The following is a 12,911-nucleotide window of genomic DNA, read 5'->3' as shown; positions in this document are numbered from 1 at the left end:
ACGGATCATCCTATTTTTGAGGTAGATGTACATGATGTAGTTGATGTGGAAAGGAATGAGAATGAGCAAGCTAGAGGTATGCCAAAATGGTTGGTATATACTTTGTGTGATAGTAAATTGAATGCACCTTTGTCTAGTCGTACTCGTTCAGGTTCTTGCCATGTATCTTATGCATCGTATGGTTATGCTGGTTGTTTCTAGCTTATGTGACGTAGAGGAACCTTTATCTTTTGATGAAGCACAAAATTGTAAAAATTGGATGGCTACCATGCAATCAAAATATGATGTACTTATAGAAAATGACACACGGACTTTATGTGATTTGCCTCTTGGCAAAAAGGCCATTGGTACAAAGTGGGTTTACAAGTTGAAACACCAGTTGGATGGTCAGATTGATTGCTATAAGGCTTGATTTGTTGCAAAAGACTATGCACAGCAAAAAGGCATAGATTATGAAGAGACTTTTGCTCCCACTTGTCATATGACTACTGTGCATTTTCTATGTGCATTGGCATCTCATTTTGAATGGGATGTACATCAATTAGATAATGTTACTACTTTCTTGAATGGTGACACATTTGAGGAAGTTTATGTAACGCAGCCTCGAGCTTTTGTCATTAAAGGGTAGTATGCAATGTACAAAGGTTTTCTATATTTTGAAGCAATCTCCTCATGCTTGGTATGAGAAAGTTGACACTCATTTGGTTAAACAAGGCTTTTGTAACCATCAACAGAAAGCACTTTGTATGTAAAGTGTGAGGGTGATGTACTTCTCATTGTTGTTCTAAATGTGGATGATTTGCTGATCACTGGTCCAAATAAGGCACATATTGGTGAATTAAGACTGATTTGAATGCTACTTTCAAGATGAAAGATTTGGGACAGCTGCATCATTACTTGTTGATCATTGGTACGATATTGCTAAATTTTAGGTTGATTTGAATGCTACTTTCAAGATGAAAGATTTGGGACTATTGCATCATTACTTGGATATACAATTTAAGCAGTGTGATGGTGATAATTTCCTTGTGTCAAACAAGTTACATAGAGACATTTCTATTATGTAAGTTTGGACTTGAGGATTACAAACCTATTGCCACTCCCATAGAGACATTGCTATGTAAGTTTGGACTTGAGGATTACAAACCTATTGCCACCCATGGAAAAAAGTTTAAAATTGAGTCTTAACAATGTTGGTGATTCTGTTGCTGTCACTCTTTACGAAACTGCAATTTAATGCCTTATTTATGTATGCAACACGAGGCCTGATATTCAGTTTGCATTCTCACAGGTCAGCAAATTTATGCATAGCCCAGGGTCTAAGCATTGACAGGCTATCAAGATGAGCTTTTGTTACTTGAGTGGAACTTTGTATCTTGGGTTGTTTTACCCCTAGGGGGGGTCATTGCTACCAAATTACATGCTTTTTTGGACTCTGATTGAGCTAGTTGTTTTGACACGCGAGTGTGCACAAGTGGTTTTTGTTTCATGCTCGATAGTTCATGCATATCATGGTTGACAAAGAAGCAACCTAATGTAGCCACTTCTAGTTGTGAGGCTGAGTACAAGGCAATCTACATAGCTATGGTTGAGTGTGTATGGCTCAGACGCCTTATGGCTGATTTGGGTGTTGGATAGGACACTGGTAACATCATCTACATTGACAGTCGGATCACATTGGCAGTTGCAAGGAACCCATTTTTTCATGCTCGCACAAAGCACATTGAGGTGCATTATAACTATGTCAAGGTGAGACTCTTAGTAGGAGAGATCAACTTGGCTTATGTGCCAACACAAGACAACCTTGCAGACCTATTCACAAAGGCATTGCCTCATGAGAAGTTTGAAGCTTTCCACAAAGCTTCAGGATTAGTCCCCTTTGTGGATTGATCATTCACTCAGGGCATGGCACTTCCTTATACACTATGTGCTATCTCTTGTTCATTGCATCACTCCCAAGGGGATTTGTTACCATCCATATGTGGTAGTGATGTGTGTGAACACACTTAGGATCATTGGGGCATTTTTTCCCTCACTAGGAGGTTTTTTCCCCCGTGCATTTCTAATTTATCTTTCCATTACACACTAAGTAATACTACTCTGTGTTGTGTGCCTTGAGCTTCTTCATCTTCTCAAAGTTGTGTGTGTCTCCCTGCAACCCTAATTCCAACAATGACCATCGAAGTAATGTAGTTATAACCACCACACCATACTTAAAGACTACCTTCCATAGGCTCTTGAGGTGAGACAAGCACCTTCTCAAGGAAACTTGAACCTCTACCAACATGACGATAATAAATAGCAAGGAAAGCAACAACCAAAGTCCATAGCAATATAGCGCCACCAAGAAGGGAACTCCTACCATAGGACCGCTCCTTGCCGTACTGCAACCACAAAGAGCATTGGACTTCTTTGACTTCCCAAGGGGGAGCGTGAGGGAAGGTCTCCTTTGCAAGCAAAAATAAGCCAGATCTTCGTCCCCAAGCACTATCAAAGAAGAAAGAGATAGTTGGTTGCCCCCTCCACGACAAAACCTATCTCCATAGCCTTTTGCAACCCCTCAACAAGGGATGCAACGCCTATAAAACCCAATGCACCACCCGCCGCAAGGTCGATATGGTTCTCTAGAAAACCCTCCAATAGGGGCCCCCACCCAACAATAAGTTGTTGCAACTAGCTAGAGATGCACCTATGGTAGGCTTTGTGAGATCCCCACACAGGTGACACATAGATAAATGTTATAAACTTTATGGTTCTTCCTTGACATGTTAAAGTGCATTTTATGGTCACACTTTCTAAGCTTGCTCACTATATATATTAGTATGTGATTTGCGCATTGCTGCAGCCAAAGAAAATCCCCTCTATTCTCATAGGATTATCTTGTCTTCCAAGTAGAACACTATTAATATTACCTTCCTACATGTATAAGTCTATTGCATTTCTAAATGTGATGCATGGCACAATCTCTCAACAGATTTCAACAACCATGAATATATGTAAGATGCTACAAAGCATTCTTTGATACCAAGCTTGGGAGTTTCTTATAGAAATCATTTTTCATGAGGTGCCAACCCTTGTTCAACAAACTTAGGAGTGCTCTACCTTTTTCTTTTTTTTTTTGGGGGGGGAGGGGGGGGAAGGGGGAGGGTGGTGGGAGAGAGAGAGAGAGAGAGTGTCTTCCTTTTTGTATAGCTTGGTCTAGCAATGCTACCAAGCTTATTATACATGTCAGATAAGTTAGCAAGGTGTGAAGAGATGAAAGCAAAGAGAAGTCAATGTAATCATAAAACTTTTTTTAAAAATGGAGTGAGTTCTAGAATCGGTTTCAACAATGGAAACACAATGTATCTGCTCCACTTCTTACTCACTTCGATCCTTGCATCTTTCTTGTGATCAAGTCATGGTAGTAATGCACATCATAACCTCCTATATAGTAGGAGGGGACCTCTTTCTGTTGGTCTACCTAGGGTTGGCAAAAGTGCCACAAAGTCTAAAAGTACAAAGTGGGTAATTCAACAAGTTTTTAAAGACAAAGGCTCATAGCTGCTACACTATGTAATAAAAGAACTTTTTATGTCTAAGAGTGGAGTTGTGAAAAGATTAGGCCTCATAATTTCCAATGTATCAAGAGAGATTCAAGGTTTCAAAGAGATAAACAGACTTTCTTTAATATCAAGAATGTGATTAACCCTTCCATCAATATTGCTATGAAGATACCTCACTTTGTTGCATCTCTATTTATATTTTGTGCACAAGCATGGTAATAGCATACAACATCACCTAATCACAACAACAATGCATAAGCAGCTTAGTTTCATAGGGTGCACACTAGTTATTCATTACACTTTTGTGTCGTTTGCATCTTAAAATGTGATAAAATAAAAGCAAAAGAAAGTTGCTCAATTGTTTATTTTTGCATGAGCTTTGGCCATTATGCTAAACTGAAGGACGTGATGCAAATTCAAGTTCTGATCTCAAATCATGTATATCATTGATCTCTCTCTTCCTCTCTCCCCAAATTTAAAAATCATGTTCCTCTTTGAGATATAACATTGTATTCAACCATTTACATGCTTGAGACTATTCCCTTACACACAATCTATACCATATCATTTTGAGGTCATTGTGATTATTACTACAATAATCAAAATCTCACCTCCTCTCCCTCCTTGAAGCATGTAAGCACTTGTATTAAAGAATCAAAACTTATCAGCTACATTTTTTAGGTGTCATGTGTATTTCATCATCTCCTTCCTCTTTTGTGTGTGTGTGTGTGTGTGTGTGTGTGTGTGTGTGTCCTCTCTCTCCTTCTCAAAACTCATTAGAAAGTATTTGTCACTCAATTATTTATTTGGTGATGTTAAGTCTCTCTCTCTCTCTCTCTCTCTCTCTCTCTCTCTCTCTCTCTCACACACACACACACACACACACATTCATTTGAGCTATGCAATAGATTGACTCATTGCCAATTGTGTTTAGAGAGGGTTTGCCTAAGCTAATTGATTGAGAGCCTAGATTAGCCGGTCTCAAACCAAACCAACGGGAAGTAAAGCGGGAATAATAGCAAAAAATGATCTAAAATTGAAGATTTTAATAGTACTTTTGGTGTGCATCTTAATAGGGAGGAAATTTGCATTGCAAATACATTAACAAAGTTAAGCTCATTTCAGCTACAAAGGGAAGGTATAAGAAGATCTCAAGTAAGGAAAAGGGCAGAGAGAGAGAGAGAGAGAGAGAGAGAGAGAGAGAGAGAGAGAGAGAGAGGCACATCACCTAGTTAAGGGAGACACACACAAGGTTGCCACTCTTTAGTGATACGCTAGGCTACGAGTAACCTCTCTCACCTCGACACTGGCTGCCACTCTCTGGTGATACGTTGGGCTACGAGTATCCTCTCTCATCTCGACACTATGTAGGGGTAAAAGGGGAGGGTTACATGTGGACATGTCAAGAGTTTAAGAAACTCTTAATGCCAATAAAGAAGCTAGAGAACAGAAAGAAATACCAAATATTTTGAAGGTTTGAAGCATCTTATAAAATTGAAATGTTACAAAATGACATGCATAAGTTGAGATCGATCTCTCTCTCTCTCTCTCTCTCTCTCTCTCTCTCTCACTCACACACACACACACACACACACACACACATAGAGGGAGAGAGTTTGACATCATAAGAACCACCGTGACTTGCTATCTTTAAGCCTTTTGCTATTCGTCCAATATGGTAACTATGATATTCACAATTTCTATGCTTCCCTCATTTCCTCCCCCAAACCTCTCTCTCTCTCTCTCTCTCTCTCTCTCTCTCATGGCTGATTTTTCATAAGCACCTGTGCTTGTTAAAATTCATAAAATTTATAAATTTTGAGCATGGCCCACATTTTAACTCTTCAAAATAAAAAGGCGAAAACATCCCAATATAGGTAAAACGCCGTCAACTAGGCAATCTCTCTTCTCATTCGGGGTGCCAATGTTAAGAGTTGGATTTTGTTGGGCATTTTATCCATTTCAAGGCTTTTTCTTGTTTTCTATAGGTGAGAAATGTAAGCTACCTTTTAAATAGTACACACTATAATGCCAAGAAATTTTAATATCTTGGAAATTCGAAGGGCAAGGGTGCCCCTACTGAGACAGAGTCCGTATGAGCTTAATGGTAAAATCTCTCTCTCTCTCTCTCTCTCTCTCTCTCTCTCTCTCTCACACACACACACACACACACACACACACACACATGGTCACTAATGTGGGTAACAACCCCTTCATTTACATGCATGTCGTCCAAGCAAGGTAGGCAATCTCTTTAAAGAAATAGAAGCTTGCAAACAATTCTAAAAATGATCAATATTAGTCTTAAAAAAACCCCTTGAAAAAATAAGGCTAAACGTATCTTTAAAAATCAAATTTTTTGTCAACAAATAACAAAATCTCCACTAAAATTACATTCTTTTTGTTATATGTGCGTATAGACTGGTACATTTACTCTATGTAGAGTAAATAATGTCAAAAGGGAAGATATTCTGGCATCTAGGAGCCCCTCTGGGGGTGGACATTTCTCACAAGCAGAGGTTATTATGGGTTATGAAGAAAGTCAAGATTAAGATGCGAAGGTGGGAGTATGTGCTTCTCCCCTTCTTAAGTGGAGGGAATGCTATCAGTTCATTTATGATACCATATATAGCCTTCAATGGTCCATTCGTTAAGCTAGCTAAATGCAACTAGAATTAGTTTTTGAAACCAATAAAGAGATTTCTTTTGAAAAACAACACTAAAGACACAACACCTTGGCAGCAGTAAGGCAAATTGGGAGACACTTGCGAGACCTGTAGAGCAGGGCGAGCTTGGGATACTCAACCCTAGCACTCACGCGGAGGCTCAATGTACCAAGTTTGTGGTAGCACTCACTAAGAAAGGTGAGGCTTGGGCTATTATGGCTATGAACAAGTCCAGAATATGCTCGCAAGGTGGCCAATGGAAAGGGCTCGAAGTGCACGACAAGTTGATGGCCCCACAATGGGCCGTCCTAAAACTTGGGGGTATGGCAGGCGAGCTTACTAAAAAATGCAATAGAGCAACAATGTCTTTGGAATGGGGAGAGCTGTTGAGATACGTCCACAACTCTATATCTCAATGGTCCCCTTAGATCTCCAAGGTTGGAGACGTCCTTCTCTCACCTTTTTGGAGGGAAGTTTCCATAAAGGTTAATAACAAAGGTATTAGGCATATAGGTCAATTGCGGGACTATAGCAGAGGCTCTTAGAAAGGAACAGATCAACTTGCCTTTAAGTTTAGCCTCAAAGGGTCAAAAATGTTGTTGACTAGTAGAGCCCTTGAACGGCACAATAGGTATTATCTACCTGATTGTGAGTCCAAGCTTGAGTGGAAATCTTGGTACTAGCCTGTGAATAGACTTTTTTTAAAACCCCAAACTAAGAATGTGTATCTTGCCCTCATGGAATCACATGATTGGTTCTCCCCACTAAATAAGGAGTGGGGAAAAAAAGGGGTCAAGATGGGAGACGATCATAAAGAACATATGGTGCCCTCAATGGCCGCATGGGATGAAGGTCTTCTTATGGAAGGTGTTATGGGGACAAAAAAACTGGAGTGAAGTTCCTTGCCAAGGTAATTGGTCCAAAAAGATTCTTGTAATCTAAAATGGATCGTGAATACCTCTCTCACCTGTTTAAGGAGTGTCTGTCGATCTGTGGTCTTGTAGGCAAGATTTACAAATAACACCATATTAGAGAGTTTGAGACTTTAGAGCCAATTTAGTAATCACCAGTGTCTCAAAGATTTGGCCATACGGACAAATCTCAAACTATTTTTTAAGGCCAAGTCCTTCGATAAGGTAGTACTTGAAAAGCTCTTTCAAGCCATGCTCTAAAAAATTTGGCTAAGATTTGGCCATGTAATCAAATCTTAAGCTCGTTTTGAAAGTGAAATTGAGAAATTTCCCAATTCACTAATAGAATGGTAAATGGGTCCAAAAAACTTGGAAAATAGGATTCTTCAAGAGAACAATCTCTACTTGGGAGGGAAGATGTTAAGAGACAGACACTGCTCATTGCTACATAATTCGTGAGATATTGCTACTTTAAACTCATTTGGAAGAAAAGGAACTATTGGATCTTTGAGAACTCCTTGGAAGTAGCAACGTTCACAGAGATAATCCAAGAAAGCAGGGTACCGATCATCGCCATTGAAAAGCAAACAAACTCAGAGGAGTGGAACAGGACCTTGAGTGCCATACTAATGGACGTGCAAAGGTGAAAGTATGGGCTCATGTGTGGTCGTGGGTTGGATCCCCATCAGCCGATGTATCTATGATCTGGTGAGTGGTCATGGCTCGTGACGAGCATGGAAAGAATGTTTAATTTTTTGGATCTTTCGATATAATCCACTCACCATTGTGAGTTTTGCAAAAATTTACATTGTCAAAAGAATTTTTGATTCCTAGAAACTTACCCTTCACTTTTGCATTATAAATCTTAGCCTTCACTTTTACAATTCAGATTAGATGTTTTGTAAGGCTTTGTTTCAAATGAACCAATGAGTCACACATGGAGGTCCTCTCTTTCTTTTAAAATTCAAAACTCCATTATATACTCAATATTGGTCTTGAAAAAAACCTCCACTAAAATCATGTATTATTTGTTATGTGCATTTACAATGGTACATTTTATTCTATGTAGAGTAAAAAATCTTATGATTTTACGTTGTCAAAAGGCTTTTCAGTTCCTAGAAATTTACCCTTCACTTTTTCTGGCATTGCAACATAGAATTATAAATCTCAGCCTTCACTTTGACAATTTTGATAAGATGTTTTTTGTGTTTTTTTTCTTGAAGGAGGTAGGATTGCTTGCGAGCTATGATTGACTGATTTAGGGTTAACTACAAGCTTTGTATGAGCTTGGTGGTGGGTGATGCACTAGTCAAAAGGCCCTAGATGGTGATGTTTGTTAGTGTGAGTGCTTAGCGATGTCGACGCTAGCCGCTTGGAGCAGGGCCATCATCCATGACTAGGTGATGATTGCAAGGTAAGCATCAGCAACTAGACAAATACTCAGTAGAGATTGATATCTCCTTGTGATCTCATGCTTGGCATATTAGGCACGATATCTTGCATGGCATGTTGGTGCTTTTTGTATAATCGGAGCATTGAAGCCATATTTCCAATGTTTACCTATCTTAGGTGCACTTTTTGGTATAATCCTCCTTGTGCCCCCTCATTTAGGGCCCGTCCCCTCTGGTATTGCTCGCCCCATACCATCATCTAAACCCTAGGCACTCCCTCAATATGTTTGCGATGGAGGTGGACACTCTGCCCGTGAAGGAGGACATTGCTAAGTTTTTGCAAATACTTGGGGCTAGGAAAATTCCATTGAATGACGAAATCATCTTGATGGACAAAGGCAATGGGCAAGGCAATGGGCAATCTGCACGACCATCAAATGGAGTCTTAATGGGGGGTGTGGCTTTAACAAAGGGTCTAACCACGGTGGTTGATAAAGTATGGTCAATTAATATGGTCCGCGCCGCTAAAGAAAAAGGAAGAATGATTGACCAACATGCTAAAAGATGTTGCTTTGAGGTTAAAACCTTCAAGCTAGGTGAGCAGCAAGGCGGCACGATCTGTAAATGGAAACAAGGTGGGGACAACTTTTGTAGCTCTCAGACCAGGAGTCTCTTTTGTAAGCATCTTGAGGTTTTTGATTCTACTAAAGACGCAACTGCTGAGACCTCAAGTGACGTAGACCATGAAAATCTAAATACTGTTAAGACTCGGCTTCAACAAGAGCTAAAGGAAGTTAACAAGAAGCTAGTTTAATGACCCTAATGGTAACAAAAGGACATGCTGACATGCAAAAGGCAGTGGGATATTTGAAGACAAGCTGGCGGATTGAGCCTTTATTACGCTAAAGGAGTCTTTGCCATAGCAAATTGAGGTTGCGGAGGCTATTGCTATCACGATTCCACCAGCTCTTATTAAAAAAACAGCTAGCCATGCAAATTAAGCTGATGTTTGTGTTTGGCTTTAGTAGAAGAATCCCAAGTAGATATTAGTTGAAGCAATGGATTTGAGCGCCACAAATCCTTGGACATGGAGGAGCAATTGAAAAGACTACTTATCTAGCCAAGGATTTTTGCTCAGTTAGATTCAAGGAGGTATTGATGTTGCAAAGATCATAGACAAAGGTCCCCTTACATTCAACAGGACTACAGTATGTGTTGTTCTGTGGGAGCCAACGTTTGACTCGACATAGTCTCTCCCAAGGATCCATCCTATCTGGATCGAGTTTGCGCCCGAGGGATTCACTATTAGTAATGGGGGGATGTCACTTGCGTGCATCAAAATTTGAGAAACCCCCCTATGTACGTTATCTTACTTGCTAGCCTATCCCCCTACATACGGACAAGATACAAACGTTCTCGCAATGAGCCATCCCCCCTCATACGGATTTCGTACGGAATGTAATGACCCAATATTTTATGTATACTAGTAACATAACAATTTTAGAAGCACATGCTTTTGCAAAAATATATATTGAACTGCAAATGAACAGAAGCGTACATTGTAGTGTGTTTTCATTTGCAATAGATGTTAAGAGAACAAACTATGAAAATCAACAAATATAATGAATACTAAATTAAAATAAACCAATCGTTTCAATGTAATTTGTCAAAAAACAAATAGCATTTGCTTTGTAAACTGATACAAATCTCAATTTCAAAACATATGATACTAGCCACCTACTTAGTAAGCTTCCCACATGAGATTTAAGGCACACATATGAAATGGATTGTTCTCTAAATAACAAATAATGCATACTCTTAAACAACCATGAAAAACTTCACTCATCAAATCAAAACACATTACAAAACAACCCATTAAAAAATTAATCTTTTTGAACAAAAACAATTATATGCGATATGAATGCACGTCTATGCTTAAGCAAAATGCAACTTTTAAAATAGCACCATCTGTATCTAATTTGAATTTGTACATAAAATATAAATCTTAAAAATTTTGTCAAAGTCTCCTTTGTACGGAGACCTCTTTCTCAAAAAAAATCAATATATCATTTTCTTGGGCTTCCACATGGGATTTTCATCACATAATTTCTTTTTCCAAAACAGCTGTCCACCTGATCTTGGACTCTCACTTGGGATTTAAGGATTATCTTGCACGTTAAATCAAACACATTTTCAATAGAGTCAAAATAATCTAACTTCAAAGTGATGGTATGACACATAGACCCAAGGTATGCTAGACGTGTCTTGGCAAGAAACTATAGCTAAAGATAACACACCCGGTCAAGCCATATGACCATGTGGAAATTTGAGACTATAGAATTTGTAACTACATGTAAAAGAAACTAACGATCTTAAAATCTGACGCTTTTTATCGTGAAAAGAGGCACAACTACACATTTGGTAAGAATGGATAGCTCAAGAGACCCGGTCAAGCCATATGGATAGTTAGAAGAACTGAAGGTAAAAATCGATAGCTCAAGATGGCACACCCGATCAAGCCATATGACCATGTGACAAATTGAGACTATATTTGTAATTATATACAAAATAAAGATATTGTGTATGTATGACACATAGACCAAAGATATGCTTGACGTGTCTATATTTGTAATTATATACAAAATAAAAACATTGTGTATGTGTGACACATAGACCCAAGGTATGTTAAACGTGTCTTATGAAACTGTAGCTCAAGATAACACACCAGTCAAGCCATATGACCCTGTGGAAAATTGAGACTATAGAATTTGTAACTACATGTAAAAGAAATTAACGATCTTAAAATCTTTAACGCTATGATGTCACACATCCAATTTGAGATCAAGTACATTCTTTATTGAGTTAATACAACACTACCACCCAAAATTGTTGGTATCTTTAACTTGCAAAATCTAAGCTAGATTTCGAGCTTGCCTTGAAAAAATGTGACAAGATTTAGTGTAAAATGTGACAATCTTTAACTACATGTAAAAGAAACTAACGATCTTAAAATCTTTAACGCTATGATGTCAACACATCCAGTTTGAGATTAAGTACATTCTTTATTGAGTTAATACAACACTACCACCCAAAATTGTTGGTATCTTTAACTTGCAAAATCTAAGCTAGATTTCGAGCTTGCCTTGAAAAAATGTGACAAGATTTAGTGTAACTAATCGATAGATGCTTCAAATTATGATCTAAAAGCCGATTTAGTGCATCGGACAGGCAACGAGAGGCTCAGAGAGTCAACAGCGTTGGCGGTTGCAGTGAAAGAAGTCGGGACTCGGACGCCAGCTCCGGACTGGCCAAAGACAAAGTTATCAGGGCGGAAGATCAGACAAAGTTATCAGGGCGGAAGATCTGCCTATAGAGACCCGTTCGAACACTATCCATAGTACCTGGCTCCAGATCCATGGGCATGGCGTGAGGCACATAGCACCCACAGCTTGCCTCGTTGTAGTACACATTCACTCTCTCCAGCTGCACGTTAGCGTCGCCACTGTATGACCCCATGGTATCAATGGCGTGCTCTATGCATACCACGTCCCAAAACTCGGCATCGACTTGGCTACCTTTTGCACCTGTTTGTGGATTCACAACTTTTGTGACGAGGAGGTATCCACCTCATAAACTCACTCCAAGCAATCAACCAACTGAAGTCGCTCGATTGCAATCCCCACATTGTAGAGTGACTCTTCGCCTCACTACCTTGTTGGTCGATATACGAATATCGTTCATTTGCTGCCCCACTGCTCGGTGTCCAGTAATCCCATCTTAGCCAACACCGGCTAATGAGTAGGAACATGTGCATAATCACTCGCCAAGCAAGCAGCAACTCGAATGAAACGCGGGCTGGTGCTCATCGGAATCCGCCCTCTCACAATGTGGTGCGTGTATCACATTTGCCATCTCTTCCTTATATGCCTTCTTGAGCGCCACCACACATGGTTTGCAAAAACCACCAAAAATTCTGCCACCCTTTTCATTGCATCGCCCTGACGTAGTGATCTGGTCTCTACTACCCTGGCTATTCTCATGCGCACTCATGTTGCGCTCCCACTCGGTGGACAGCCCCGCTTTGTCGAGGGGGAACCCATCAGCCATCCATAGACTGCCCCAACATGTTGTTCCACTCATGCTGACATATCTTGCATCCTCTTGTAATCGGCCGACTTTACCCGCCTTGCATCCTCTTGTAATCCGCCTCGTCGAGGGGGAATCCAACGGCCATCTGTGGCCTACATTCAAACCAGCCCCTGCTGATCCATCTCTTCCTTCATAGTTGCTACCTCAGTGGCCCACTTATCCTGCATCATAGCCTAGAGCATACACAGTTATGGTGCCGGCTCATAAGCTACTAGAGAACGAGCATCCTACACTTTACCAGACCTAAGT

The 12,911-nt window shown here is 39.8% G+C and overlaps 1 pseudogene; it reads right to left on the bottom strand.

Moving 5' to 3' along the window:
- Window positions 1-3,338: 3,338 nt before the first annotated feature.
- On the bottom strand, window positions 3,339-12,653 carry LOC147418878 (uncharacterized; annotated as a pseudogene).
- Window positions 12,654-12,911: the final 258 nt, after the last annotated feature.

Source organism: Adiantum capillus-veneris, chromosome 29 (assembly GCF_014529385.1).
Source record: "Adiantum capillus-veneris isolate H3 chromosome 29, ASM1452938v2, whole genome shotgun sequence".
NCBI lineage: Eukaryota > Viridiplantae > Streptophyta > Polypodiopsida > Polypodiales > Pteridaceae > Adiantum > Adiantum capillus-veneris.
Note: the sequence above shows the minus strand (reverse complement) of the source record. Positions and strands in the feature narration are given on the sequence as shown.